Genomic DNA, 15,183 nt, shown 5'->3' with positions numbered 1-15,183 from the left:
TGGAGAGGTGAAGGGTGGTACGTACCTTGCCCAAGGTCACACAGCCAGTAAGTGGAGTAACTGATTCAACTAGATCCAGAAATTCACTCCTAGAGAAATTCTCAAATGCATACACAATGACACAGGCAAGGACGTTCATCACAGCACTGTTTGTAATACTGGAAAACTGGAAATAACCAGAATGCACATCAACCAGAAAATGGGTAAGTAAATTGTGGTGTGGGCTTGCCAGGTGGTGCAGTGGCAGGTTTTGCTGGAAGGTTTGGGTGCGTCCCACCCCCAGAAACCAAGGAGGAGCTAGGTGACCCCATGAGGTCTCCTCATCCCAGGGAGCCAGGATCCCGTCTCATGGGCCCAGAGTACCTAAAGTGAAACATGAAAGTCACTCAGTCATGTCCAACTCTTTGCGACCCCATGAACTATACAGTCCAGGGAATTCTCCAGGCCAGAATAATGGAGTAGGTAGCCATTCCCTTCTTCAGGAGATCTTCCCAACTCAGGGATCAAACCCAGGTCTCCCACACTGCAAGCAGATTCTTTACTGTCTGAGCCACCAGTGAAGCCTAAAACCAGGGCAATACTTGCCAGTAGCAATTCCTGGAGCACAGAAATGCCAGCATCATTTCCGAAAAGAATGTGGGTTGCGGAAGCCTTACAAAGACAAATGAGGCTTCCTCTGGCTGGTGTTGGATGGAGAGGCCTGCAGAGGCACATCTGTTTGGCTCAAGTACAGGGACCAGACTATGATATCAAAGCCCATCAGCTTTGCCAGCCTGAGCAAATGACCCTGAATGAGCCCTCTTCCAACCTTGAGCAGAACAGACTGGCACCTTTTCCATAGAACCAGCCTCCAAAATGCTGAATGCATGTCTTCATTACACTCAAGACTGAACAAATCACCTGGTAAATGTTTTCAGTGGGTGCCAGAAATGGCAGTGTGGATTTTTTTTTAAGGGTGGAGGAAAGGCAAGAAAGAGCTGAAGACGATTAACAATCAAAGGCTAGAGGAAAAAACACACCAGCCAATTTATGCTGATTTTCTTGTCTGAAAATGGGGAAAACCCATGGATTATTCAAGCTTAATTGATGTTTTTGTAGCAAAGGAGATGAAAGATGCTTAATTCACACACACACTGTCAGAGACCCATTACCAAGCTGTCACCCTCACCAGCCAGGCCAGTAGGCTTTCCCAGAGCCCTCCTGTCTGTGGGCACATAAATCTGCTCCCAGCTTCATGTCAATACCTGAGCAACCAGCTGGATGAGTTGTTTAAGAGGAGAAGGTAGATTGAGAAAGAGTTGAAAGAATAATCTGGACAGAAAATCAACACTTTGAGTCTTTGCAATTTAACAAAATTTAATTTGTTCTCCTCAAGTTGCAACTTTTCTGACCCTAGCCCTGAAATAGTATTTAAGAACTTATCCAAAGTCACAGCAGGGCTTCCCTGGTGGCTCAGATAGTAAAGAATCCGCCTGCCAATGCAAAAGACATGATTCCATCCCTGGGTTGGGAAGATTCCCCAGAGAAGGAAATGGGAATCCACTCCAGCATTCCCAGATTCTGGGAAATCCCATGGATAGAGGAGCCTGGTGGGCTATAGTCCATGGAGTCACAAAAGGGTCAGACACAACTTAGTGACTAAACAACAGCAACAACCAGAGTTGCACCAGCTCTGATGACTGAATTTGGAATTCTTGGGCAGGTACTTAACCTCTCTGATTCCCAGGTTCTTCATCTATATACCAGGGACGTGTATTCAAATGAGAACAGTATTTTTCTCAAAGAGTCCTAGTGAAGATTATGCATTGTGCAAGATGTGTGAATGATAGAAATAGGATGTTTCATAAATGTTATTCTTTTCTCCATGGCATTTATGAGAACAGGTTATTTTCACATGTATGACCCATAGCACTTAAGGAGTTCAGGAGAAGGAAAAAGGTAGAGAAAATGTGTACTATGTGATAATAATTGGGCTTTGTTAACTACCTAATTATCCCTACTTCTGAATGAATGTAAGCACAATGCGCTTGCATACTCAGAAACCAAAGCATGTGCCCAATAAAACCAGCACACGAAGGAATTACAAAATTTTACACAAATGAGGTAGCCCTTCAAATCACATGTGAGCTGTCAAAGTGGACAGCACACAACAAGAAAGCCACAGAGCCCCTCCAGGACTGCATTCTCTGGTAAGTGAATGCCTTTTAATTCCAGCTGTTATTGCTAAAAGCATGTTTAAAAGTGGGGGACAAAAAAACAACTCTAAGGGAAGGATGTTTGCATGATGAGAAAGGTTGTCCAGGCAGCACTCAGCTGTGAATTCCTGTTTCCCCAGAAATCCTTTCACCCACAGAGGCTGCACAGAACGAATTTGCATTCAAGGAGAGCCGCCCCCCAGCATCTCCCAAATTGGCCAGATGGGCATTCACAGGGAATGCAAATTTACGATAAAAGCTCTAGAAAATCATTTGAGTTCTACAATGGGCATGTATTTCTTTTGTAATCAGAAGACAATAGATCTCATAAAAAGAAATAAAGAAAGCCAAATTGATTAAGGCTATACAATTGAGGCAGAAGTCTGTGTAGATTAAAGCCTGATTTTTACAAACAGTTGTGGACAGAGAGACAGAGTACACAACCATCCTTCCATACGTTCTGATGCAGGCGAGCAACCAGCACAGCGTTGACCAGCAGGGGCTGGCAAGGCACATGGGTAAGAATGGGCTTTCCACAAACCACAAAACTAAACAGGAGACAAATGAAGATGTTTGGATCCAGAATAAAACCACCTTACCATTGTTATTATATCTAGAAGACAGGGGAGATTGGTAGTCATCAACAGAACTGCACTAAAGGGACAACACCCATAAACCAAAATATCCTCTAGGTCCTCCCCTTGGCAAGGTCACTTTCCTCATTTGTAGTTTGTCCTCTAGATCAATTTCACCTTTCTGCCAAGTTGCATGATCTCAGCCTGCTGCCTTTTTGTATTTTCTTAAGAATCTTCAAAGGAACGAAGGACCTTTAGATGGGATATTTCCATTTATCATCAACCTCTCTTCCCTGTTCCATCCTCTGTTCACTCCTCCACTTCACTGTCCACTGTCACTCTCCTGGCCCTCGTTAGTGCCATATGCTGGGTGCACCTCAATCTACCAGGTTGCCAACCTGGATGTTCTTCCAGCCATGGCCACTGCCAGTTGCCTCTGAAAGGCTAGTCTCTGCTCTGCTCTGTACTATTGGTGATGACCTGCCACGTTTCAAGACCACTGATGCTCCTGACACTATGCCCAGTCTACTTATCCTTGACTTCCAAAAGCCCTCAGGGCCTGACCCACCAGGCACTGGTCCTGAGCTTTACTCTCACAACTGCACTGCTTGCCTGTCTCACCAGCCACTATTGGTTCCTTACTGGCTTAGAGGAACCAACTTTCCTCTTTCCTCGCTCCTCACTTGCAGAGGTGTTCCCAAAAGTGAGCTGCTTGGGCTCCCATCACACAGTGCTTTCAGTTGCATCACACATTCTTCTTGCAGGAGTGTCTTCTACAGAGATTCTACAGGGACAAAGATGGACAAATAAAGCCAGCGGATGCTAAAGAAGCCCACAGTCCAGTGGAACAGATAGTCACACAAATGACAACGTTACAAGATCAGTTCCATTGTAGCACAAACAACGTTGACACACACATACTTAGAATAAATGCATAAATAAAAAAATAAACAAAACCTCTGTGCCATCCTTCAATATTCACTTGAGATCCAGTTTATAAGCAAATCCTATCTCGTCAGCCTCTATTCTTATCCAGGTCACCATCAGCTCCCAACTGGTCCTCGGGTTCAGCCTTGGCCCCTGTAACGTATCCTCAACACGGCAGCTGGAGCAGCCCCACCCAAACGCGAGTCAGGTCCTGTCACTGCTCTGCTGAGTTCTCCAATGCTCCCACCTCACACACCCTCCCTCTGACCCTTATGTGACCAGGTGCCCTGGGCTGCTTCTTTTTAACTTCATTTCCTGTTGCTCAGCTTTCACTCACCTACCAGGTCAGCTACAGCCTTGGCATGGGCTGCTTCCTTTTCTGGATGCTATTAACGGATGACTGCCCAGGTACTTCTCTCCCTCTCTTTAGGTCTTTGGTTAGAAAATCTGCTCTGATCACATTATCTAAAATATCCCAGTCTCCCCAGATATTTACTACTATCTACATTAAGTATTTGTCTTGTTTACTGTCTGTCTCTCCTATTAGAATGCAAGCCCGATAAGAGCAAGGGTTTTTCTCAGTTTTTTCACTATGTGTACCCAAGCGCTTGGTAAACAATCATTGAGTGAATGAGGAAAGAGGAGGAGGAGCTATTGCACATGGTTCTTGAAGAATGAAGAAATGAAAGGGTGTTGATACTCACATGGCTATATATTACATCTGGTTGTTCTCCATGGAAAAAGGCCCAGAGGCCGCATCAACCACCCTGGTCAATTTTCCACAATCTGGAATCTGACCCTCAGTCTTTTAAGTCAGAAACCCAATTTGCACCTTCTTAAAGGAATCAGGCTCAGGGCAATCAAATTAAAAAAGCAGAAAAACACATTTACTTTCTTACAGTTAAAATAAAACTGTTATTTGGGTGAGAAAAAGCTATGAACATATATAGTCAGAACATTTACTTCCCCTGGGAAGAGCACTTGAAAAATCAACAATAATCAGAAGGCGGCTTGATAATAATTAAATGAAATCAAGGAAAGTGAGAAGAAACAAATGTGTAATTGCCATCAGGCTTAGAAGTTTTGATGTACAAGTGGCTATTAGAATTTCTGTGGTTTCAAGTGACAGAAAACCCAAACCAACTGGCTTAAGCAAAAAAAGGGATTTATTGTTTCATACAACTGAAAAATCCAGGAGAACTGACCTCAGGCAGGACTTAACGCAAGAGCTCAAAGGGATTCAGTTTCTCTCCCAACGTCTCTTCTCTCTCCTTTCTCTTGGTTGACTCCTTTCTCAGACAAATTCCTTCCACATAGTAGCAAAGTGGCTGCCTCAGCTCCAGCCTCAAATGTACAACTCCAAAACTAGGTAAGGACACAGCCTCTTTTCTAGGAGTTCTGTAAAAGCCTGAGATTCATATACTGTGATCAGGGAAATGAAGTATATTGACTGGCCTAGGTTTATCCCATGCTCTATGCCTTGATGTGGGGGTAGGACCATACCTAAAATATGTGGCCTTAGAATGAGGGATGGTGAATCTCAAACACTAATTGAGAAACAAACACTGTTAACGAAAATGAAATCAGCAAATACTATGAGGAAAATTTTTAAATTTCCCCTGCAGCCTACTTACTATTGTATGCTCTTGTCAGTGGTGTGGGGATGCTCACGGTTGGCTGGATATGCCTTCTCACCTAGTCTTCACATTACACATGCCTTTGTCACAGGCCCAGATGTTTACTGGCCAAGACTCCCCCTTCTGTGGTCAGTGCATAGAAGTACACGCCTTTTCCTGGGGCTCCAGCGCTAGCCAACCCTAGCTAACACATTCAGTCAGTTACCACCAAGGGCTGCTGGTTGGGAACTCTTTCATTCTCTCTTCTACAGATGACTTTGCATACCTATGTTCCAATCCAAGGTAACTCAAGTTCTTTATGGAAAGAGCACATTTGTACCCCATGGGTAACTGGGGGGCATAGTCTAAGTCAGCTTTTGCAGACACTTTGTTTCAAAGTATTAAGTTCCACCTTAATTTTAAATACAGATTTTGTATCCTATTCTATGGTATTTTACTTGCTTTCCTGTAAAAATAAAACCTCCAGGAATATGTATCATGCCCACCCTCTGAGCTCCAGTCACCTGAGTCATTTTACAGACTTGGATGAAATATCATCCTGTGAAACACACAATCTGGCTCCCAAATGTAGACCAAAATGTAGGAGAAACAATGAGTGCGATCTGGGCTGTTTGGGGTATGAGGTTCATGTGGGACATGCAGGTGAACCTGTCTAGTAGACAGCCGGAGATACGGGCAGGTGACTCAGGAGAGAGGCGAGGATGGAGATAGAAGATCCGGTAGCATCAACATGATGGGATGGTAGAGCCAAGGTGGTGGGTGGGACTGCCAATGGGCCATGAAGAGAAAAGAGAAGGGCCAGCAGCCCACACAGTTGAATGATGGAGAAGGAAATGGGACCAGGCAGGTAGAATTGGGAATATCTGCCAAAAGGCAAAGAAAATCTCAAAGACTCCAAGAAGTTGCCCAAGAGAAGCAATCACGCTTTCACATAGGGTAGTTTGAGGTTTCTGGAGCCAGTGCAAAGCACCCCTCGATGCGGAGGCTGTCCTAACAAACCAGGATTGATGGCCTGCTCCACACAGAACTGGCAGTACTAACTTACTTCGGTCACCATGGGGCTCTCTGCTGGCAAGGCTACTTGGCATCCCCTCAGATCTTCAGTGATGCAGCCCTCCACAGAGGGGCCACCTAAGCCAGCACAGGTGGACAGAGCCCCGTATGGGAGGCAGGTCCTTGAGGGTCCTCTCTGCTGGCTTCACACCATTTGTCATCTGCTCCTCACTTGCCCAGGCTTCCCTGATGGCCCAGAGAATCCACTTGCCAATGCAGGAGACATGAGTTCCATCCCTAGGTCAGGAAGATCCCCTGAAGGAGGAAATGGCAACCCACTCCAGTATCCTTGTCTGAAAAATTCCACGGACAGAGGAGCCAGGTAGGCTGCAGTCCATGGGGTCGCAAACAGTCAGACACCACTGAGCAACTAAACAACAACCTCACTTGCCCTGATTGGGAGCCCAGAAAGGAGGAAGGGGAAGTCAGAATAGACTGCTGTCTGCACGACAGTTCGCTAGAGGGCTTGAGCTGTCTCTTTAAGGATCTCTATCTGCTTGCGAATTGCTGGACTGGACAGGTGACCTAAGGCTACTTTAATTCTTAGATCCTCTCCAGAGGTGACAGTCACCAGAGTGTGTATAATAGAATCTTTTGCTAACAAGGCTTCAAACTTTCCTGGTGACAGAGCTTTGCATCTTTAGAGGAGGAAGAACATGGATTCTACTCACGCCAGGAGCCGGCCCCATATCAGAGACATCACAAGCAGTGCCTGGCTTCATCTCCAGAATGACCCCACACGACAGGCACTGTTATGATCTCGGTTTTACAGATAAGGAAACGGAGCTCAAAGCACTAGTCAGGGGAGAGGCACGTCAGACAGCATTTTTCAGTTGTCACGAACAACTTTAAAGTTGACAAAGCTCTTCAGCATAGAATATTTTCTTTTGACTTCAGAGCTTCACACTGCCTGCAAGAATTAACCCATTTTACAAATGAGAAAACTGAGACGATGAGAGTTTAAGTGATTTGTCCGAGATCCAAAGGTTGAGCCACCAGACCTCTGAATGCAGCATTCTTTTCACAACGCTTTCTATGCATTCCAGGAGAAAGCCAGGAAGGTACAGTTAGGCAATTTTCCCATAGTTGACAAACAACTTCCTAAACCAGAGAGCTTCTTTCTTGAAAGACTTAGCAGGAGATCTCAGAATCTGCCCAGAGTGAACTCTGAAGTAGAAGTTACAAGGGGGCAGGAGGAAAGAGTTCTCTGGGTTTAATGACGACTCTGTGACCTCCCTTCTTCATCAGCCACCTGGACCTCTGGGTATGGGGCCCCGGCAAGGTTGCCATCGCAGCTTCTTGCTGTCCTTAAAAATCAAGCTTCATGAGCCTGGCTCCCAGCAACACCTCTGTTCCCATCCTCACAGACCCCTCTCCACCAGCCCGCCATTCACCAACTAGCCACAGAACACCTGCAAGTCCCATGGACTTTTCACTGTATTCTCATTTAACTTGTCTTTTTTTTTAAAAAAAATTAATTTTGGCTGGGTTGGATCTTTGGTGCTGCAAGTGGGCTTTCTCTAGTTGCAGCAACTGGGAGCTACTCTTTGTTCTGGCTCACAGGCTCTAGAGTGTGGGCTCAGTAGTTGCAGCACACGGGCTTCGTTGCCCCGTGGCATGTGAAATCTTCCCTGACCAGGGATTGAACCTGTGTCCCCTGCATTGACAGGTGGATTCCTAACCATTAGACCACCAGGGAGGCCCTTAACTTACTTTTATTGCATGCCTCAAGCTCAGATGTCCTGCTTTCCCAGCAGGAGTGTAAGGGACCTTGTCTTTCCCCTCTCTATAACCCCACATGAGACCACACTTAGAGGATGTATTTTTTTTTAATTGATCTAGCCAAAAGCCAAATTATTATTATTTTTTTTTACTGTAGTATCCATTCCTCACCAAAAATACTCTTTTTGCTGTTAAAATGAGTTGCAATAACTTGTCAGGGGGAGATGCTGGCAGTCTCCTTATGATTCACTTGGTTGCGGAAGTCTCCTTTTCATGCAGGTTTCTTGGAATCATTCCACTGGCTGGTCATCAATTTTCAGCTGCCTTGCTTCTTCTGGCTAAGAATTGGCCATTGGAGAAGAAAAAGCGGGGTGGTTAGTACCTTAGCAAGATCTTTAGCTGACAGTTTGGAATAACAACAGCAATAATGATATGAACTATTTGTATCATAATTTTTCATTTTTTGAAATAGCTGTTGGATTTAGGGGCTGGAAGTGTCCTTGAGACTAAGCCCAATTCTCTCATCTACAGATGAAGCTGCGAGCACCTAAAATCCTGAGTGACCCTCACAACTCTCCTCATGGGTCAACCAGCCCCCATTTCACAGATAAGGAAACCGAGACCCAGGCAGTGACTTGTCCCAAGTGACTCGGCTGACTCAAGCAGAGCTGGGCCCTGTCTTCCAGTTTCCCAGCCCATAATCTAGCACTTTCCCCTCAAGTGAAGACTCTCTTAACCAAGGAACCACTGGAATTGGTACTAAAGAACCTGGGTCATCCGTGACATTGTCTCTGACCTTAAGTAAGTAAGTAAGTGTTAGTTGCTCAGTCATGCCCGACTCTTTGAGACCCCATGGACTGCAGCCCACCAGGCTCCTCTGTCCACGAGATTTTCCAGGCAAGGATACTGGAGTGGGTTGCTATTTCCTTCTCCAGAGGATCTTCCCAACCCAGGGATCGAACCCGGGTCTCCTGCACTGCAGATTCTTTACCGACTGAGCTACAAGGGAAGTCTGGCTCTGAACTTGGCTGCTGAAATGGTGCTTCCAAAGGCCTCCCTGCTCCAAGAGCTTATCTCTGCTGCACTCCCAACCCACTCCCCTTCCCAGTCCACCTTGAGCCATGAAGTGTGAAAACCCTGAATACCTCCATCATCTGTTAAGAGGCAACTCAGAGCTGAGGGCTGAATAGTTTCCTGTCACTTTAATTAACGACAAGGCCGCGTCTGCAGCTCCCTACAGCAGCAATTCCCATACATCAGAAGACGTTTTAACTCTGAATCTCTATGCGGCTGTGCTCGGCCCTATCTGGCTGGAGGAGGTGGTGAGGATCAGGATGTGGACCCAGCTAGGTCTCCAGAGACAGCTGCTCCTCAGCAGGACAGTGAGGGCGCCCCCTGGTAGAAAGGCTCAAAGTGCTTACTGCCCCTGGGGCACAAAGGGAGAGCCAGTGAAAGACCAAGAAGGTTAGACTTCAAGGACGATTCCCCAGCCTCTTCTCAGCCAAGTCGGTGTTGATGGCTGCTTCTCACGTGGCCCCACACTGTAGCTGAAGACCAGGGTGATTCTGCAGCAAGTGTTTATGTCACGGAATCAAGACAAACCCATGGGGTGGGGCGGTTTCAGGGGGGCGGGGCTTCCCTGGTGGCTCAGTGGTAAAGAATCCACCTACCAATGCAGGAGACATGGGTTCAATCCCTGGTCTGGGAAGATCCCACATGCCGCGGGGCAACTAAGCTCATGCACCACAACTACTGAAGCCAACACTCTAGAGCCAGCGCTCTGCAACAAGAGAAGCCACCACAATGAGAAGCCCTCGCACCGCAACGAAGAGTAGCCCCCGTTCACTGCAACTAGAGAAAGCCCATGCACCACAATGAAGACCCAGAGCAGCCAAAAATAGAATAAATAAATAAATAAAAATAATACTTAAGAAAAAAAGACCAACTCAAGGAACTCACATCTCATTGAGAATTCAAGACATAAAACTCTGCTCCTGGTTTTGCCTGCCTGACATGCATTTCCCTGTCTTCTCTCATAGAGCCCCAGTTTTCCTCAAGGCCCCCCTCACTCAGTCTGTGCCGTTCCCCTCCCACATAGGATAACCTTAGGGAGGGGTCTCCAACCTAGACCACGCAAGAAGCGCCTAGAGGGTCCTTTAAAATCCAGAGAAATGATCTTCTGCCTCTCTAGAAAGCCTTTCTTGACCCTCAGAAGCAGGTGTCCACCTTCCCTTGGAACAGCTTCATGTCCATCTCCGACTTCTTTGTACTGCAACTGCATGCCTCTGTGTCAGTCTTCCCCTCCAGACTCTGGGCTTTTAAGAGCTGAGGGTGTCTTTCAGCTTTTTTAGATCAGCAGGATGGTGCCTGGCACATGGTAGGTGTTCAATAAATGCTGGATAAAGAGTGAGAGTCAAGACTCACACCCAAACTGTAAATAATCATGTAAGTACCAGGTGGGCAGATCTGATCCTACAGTCTTGTAGATATCTTATCAACCCTGAGTGCTACAAATCACAATACACAGAGGCATAACAGTTTTGCATTTATTGGTGAGGTGAGATAAACCCCATCTGACAAGTCCCCATACTCATATACCAGCCAGATGGTGCACGATAAATAAGCAGCTCTGGCGTACACCACAGCGACCCCAGGCTCAGGCGGTATCTGGTAGTAAGAGGCTGGGTAAGAGAGCTTTCACTGCTGGATTGGGATGGGGCTGGGGGAATGGAACTTGCAGAGGAAGAGGGTTACACATCTCCCCTAACTTTTCTTAGTTTCTTGTTTAGAAAAACAAAATACATGCCTGAGGCAATTGAAGAGCGCCAGGCTATGCAGAGGGGCTTTCTTGACGGCTCAGCAGGTAAAGAATCCACTTACCAGTGCAGGAGACACAGGAGATGTGGGTTCGATCCCTGGGTCGGGAAGATTCCCTGGAGCAGGGCATGGCAACCCACTCCAGTATTCTTGCCTGGAGAATCCCATGGACAGAAGAGCCTGGTGAGTTACTATCCAAAAGGTCGCAAAGAGTCAGACCCGACTGAGTGACTAAGCATGCGTGCAGGCTACGTGGAGCTGATGCTGAAAAACAAAATACTTACCTATAAGAAACAATTAACACTAAAATAAATTCAGAGTAATCCAGGGCATTTCTGCCCTTGTAAAATGCATGAACTCAATCAATAAACATTCTTCCTCCACCGCTTAGGAGCCCCAGGACAACCTTGCCTCAATGGAAGAATTTCACCTTGAGTGAAAAGGAGGCAAACTCAGCCATGTTCTCAAGCCAATTCCAACTGAGATGCAGTTTTTCTCCTCCTTTTCTGTCCCCCCTCTAGTTTAGGGGAACTAGTACATGGGCTGGCTCCCCAGGTTAGAATTCAGAGGAAACTAAAGAGTTGTTTTTCCATTGCCCCTCCATATTCCTCTAAATCCACTTTCTGTTGCCCCCAAGCCAAAAGCAGTTATCTTGGGATGGAAGGAAATTATTTCAGTGTTAATATGATTTGTATCTAGCATATCCAGGCACCCTACTAATAATCATCATATTCCTGCCCTTCAGTTCTTTTCAAAATGACGGTCTATTGATCCAGCCATCTCCCAGGTTTTGAAGTTCGTGGAAAAGGACGTCTCCACCGTACTGTTCATTCTCATTGTTCCTCATGCTGCAGGGGTGGAGTGTTGACTTTCATATTTCATGTACTTTTTCAGCTCCTTCAAATGAGGACCAATCACCAAGGATCTTTTGATGCCTACGAGGCACAATTCCAAGCCCGGAGCTGGCCCTCAGAGATTGCTGAGCAGAACAGATCTGTGTACACCTGTCTCTCCCACCCTCCACTGAGATTGTGCCCTTTAAATTAAGTGTTAGCATGGTGGCTTCTCCCTGCAGAGGTAGGCAGAAGGACATCTTGCATTCTTGATGTCTCTTCTGTTTCGTTTGAGCCTTATAACCATCCCTTGAGGCTGGGTGAGAACAAAAGTAGTTTGGAGCAACTCACCAGAGCTGGGATTGGGCGCTGGGTGTTCTGGCTCCAGGCCAACTGCTCTTTCCTCTCTCTCTTATCCTCATACCCCTCTCAGGCAGCATCCCATTTCAGGCAGCATGGCCCCACCAGGACTTACATGGCATCTTGGCCATGCCGTTCATGTGCTGTGGGACCTTGAACAGGTTTTATCTAAGCCTCAGTTTTTTTGTTTTTTTTTTAATCATTTTTTTAAAAAAGATTTATTTATTTATTTGGCTGCACTGGGTCTTAGTTGTGGCTTGTATGATCTTCAATCTTAGTTGCAGCATGTGGGATCTTTAGCATGCCAACTCTTAGTCACAGTTTGTGGGATCTAATTCCCCAACCAGGGATGAACCTGGGCCCCCTGCATTGGGAGTGTGGAGTCTTAGCCACTGGACCACTAGGGATGTTCTTCATCCAATAACAAGAGCTAAGAAGACTCCAGTCAGCATTGCTCAGAGCCAGTGCACGAGTTAAACGAGATGAAGCTTCTAACTCAGTCTTTATCCCTGAGTTGGTGCCCAATCGTTCTCACTGTGAGTATTGTTGATCTTATTGCTATTTGGCTGAAACTGTTGTATGATTATTTCTGAGCCAAAACAAATCATTCAGCAGGTAGGTTTCCCTCTGTCTTGGTCTTGATGGCATCATCATTCCTGTATCTACCTTCCTTTCTTATTTTAACAACTAAAGAACCTGTCCTTTCAGCTTAGAGGATTTGGCTTCCCCGGTGGATCAGCTGGTAAAGAATCCACCCACAATACGGGAGAACTGGCTTTGATCCTTGGGTTGGGAAAATCCCCTGGATAAAGGAAAGGCTACCCACTCCAGTATTCTGGCCTGGAGAATTCCATGGACCGTATAGTCCATGGAGTCACAAAGAGTCAGACACGACTGGGCAACTTTCACTTTCACTTTTTAACCAAGTTTCTAAGATATTTAGAAAGCTTCTAAATAAGAGAGAATCCTTAGAGACATAGTGAAGAGAAGGGTTTAGACCAGACACTACTCTGATGAGGAGGCCAGGCCTCTGATCGACCAACTCGTCCCTCATCTCCCCTCGTGGAGTAGAAACTTCACTGAAGACACTGTGTCGGGCCAGCCCCTGGGTCCTGACATGGCACTGCCCTGCTGTTCTCCATCCCCTCCCCATCCATCTGGTACCAAGTCCTAGTAATTCTGCCCCATGACGCATTGGGCTCTCAGGTCACACTCACTGCCACCACCTCAGACCATGTACCTCTTACTCAGACAATTAACTAGCCACTAACTGGTCCTTTTGCCTTCAGGTTCCTAAGGGACCCAGCATTCTAGACCAGATTGACCTTCCTGGAGCTTGGCTCCACTGATGAGTCTTCTTAGCTGACTCCCACTTTATAAAGCAAACTTGGAAGTCCCACGCACACACCATGCAGAATCTAGCTGCACCCTGCCTCAAGCTACTGTCCTATGTAATGGGTCCACTAACACTTCCAAAACACTCATCCAAGGGGAAGACACGCAGGTGCTTTGAAAAATGAGTGTTCCCAGGCCTGAGTCAAACTTACTGAGACTTACTGGGGGTGGATCTCAGGAATCTGTATTTATAAAAAGTTTCAGGCTACTGAAACACTGCCAGGTGTAGGAACCACAGCCCTACACAGCCACCTGGGAGATCTGTGCCCAGCCCCCCACATTCATCACACACCCCCACTCTCTCTGCCACCCAGGATCTGCCTGCTGAATTCTCTCCATCCTTCAAAGCCCACGTCCAATACCCACTCGTCCAGGAGGTTTCTCCACATTCCTTCAGCCAGAAGTCTGCTCCCCCTTCTCTGAACACTCATCACATCTTGCCCTCCCTCTCTGCCATCTTCTAGTCATTCCTTAAAGTCAGCCTCCATCGCCTCATCTCCTGGCCCTGAGTCAACTGCTCTCTGGGTCCTCTCCATCTATTTGTGGATAATAATATATATGTCATAGGATTATTTTAAGGATTAATGAATTATCCATGTAGAGTATTTCAAACTGTCCCAAGAAATGTTAGCTCTTATAATCATCACTGCCATCACGTCATCTTCATTCATGTTTTTATGGTTATTTGTATGCCTGCGTTTCCTCACCTGAGTTCCTGTTGAAAGCAAGAATATCTCCTATTCATCTTCCTCCCCTCTGTGGCACTTGGCACAGTGCCGTCCACCTACAGGACATGCATAACCTCTGCATGGATGGATGACAGACTCTGATGCAGCTAATTGCATCCCGGCCACTCTGTTTTCTCCCCATCCATCCCTACTACCGAAATTCACCCTCAAAGAACTAATCACTATCAGAATTTGTAATTGTATGTTTATTTTTTGCAATTATTTATCATCTGACATTTTCACTAGGTTCTAAGTTCCTTGAGGCAGGGGTTTTATTTTAAATTAATTAATTAGCAAATCCTAATTAATCCAAAAGTGATTCATAAACCTACCAATGGACCTTTTTTTAAAAAAAGTTCTCTTGATTATACTAATGTAATAGATTGGGTTATGAATATTACAGCAGTTACAGTAAGTGTGTCCTGCTAGTAGCGTAGTGTTAATCACTCCGTCACGTCTGACTCTTTGCGGCCCCACGGACTGTAGCCAGCCAGGCTCCTCTGTCCATGGGATTTCCCAGGCAAGAATACTGGAGTGGGTGGCCATTTCCTTCTCCAGAGATAATGAAATGGTCCTATTAGTAGATAGAACTATTCAGTGACCACATAGAGTCTAGATCAATGAGCAGTTAACTGGGTTATCGACTGAGGTATAAGGTAGGCATTCAGAGCATGGGCTCTGCAGACAGGTGGGCTAGTTTGGGACACACTCTCTTCTTACCTGTGTGACTATAAACAAGGGAGTGGCCTTACTCTTCTCATCTCTAAGATGGAGATAAGAGGAGCTCAACCTCAAAGGGTTACCAGGCCTATGAAATGCTTACTCAGGAAGTTAGTTATTTAATGAAGATAGTAGTTCTGGCTTCCAAATAACATCAGACTAGCCTAACTATATTTTTAGGGGTTAGATCATGTGCTTCAGTTTTCTTATCTATGAAGTAG

The 15,183-nt window shown here is 46.0% G+C and overlaps 1 protein-coding gene across 2 annotated transcripts in view; it reads right to left on the bottom strand.

The window, feature by feature from the left end:
• Window positions 1-4,845: 4,845 nt before the first annotated feature.
• FUT8 (fucosyltransferase 8) overlaps window positions 4,846-15,183 on the bottom strand; it is a 367,612-nt gene continuing 357,274 nt past the window's right edge. Inside the window, exons 14-16 of one of the 2 annotated variants that reach the window (XR_014059426.1) lie at window positions 10,990-11,190; window positions 8,281-8,447; window positions 4,846-5,105 (exon numbers count right to left, since the gene is read on the bottom strand). The gene's annotated coding sequence lies outside the window, so the exon portion shown is untranslated. Of the gene's footprint in view, window positions 5,106-8,197; window positions 8,448-10,989; window positions 11,191-15,183 lie in introns of those variants that run through there. The other variant, XR_014059425.1, reaches the window with a different exon arrangement.

Source organism: Giraffa tippelskirchi, chromosome 7 (assembly GCF_054371585.1).
Source record: "Giraffa tippelskirchi isolate mGirTip1 chromosome 7, T2T-mGirTip1v1.2.pri, whole genome shotgun sequence".
Taxonomy (NCBI): Eukaryota; Metazoa; Chordata; class Mammalia; order Artiodactyla; family Giraffidae; genus Giraffa; species Giraffa tippelskirchi.
Note: the sequence above shows the minus strand (reverse complement) of the source record. Positions and strands in the feature narration are given on the sequence as shown.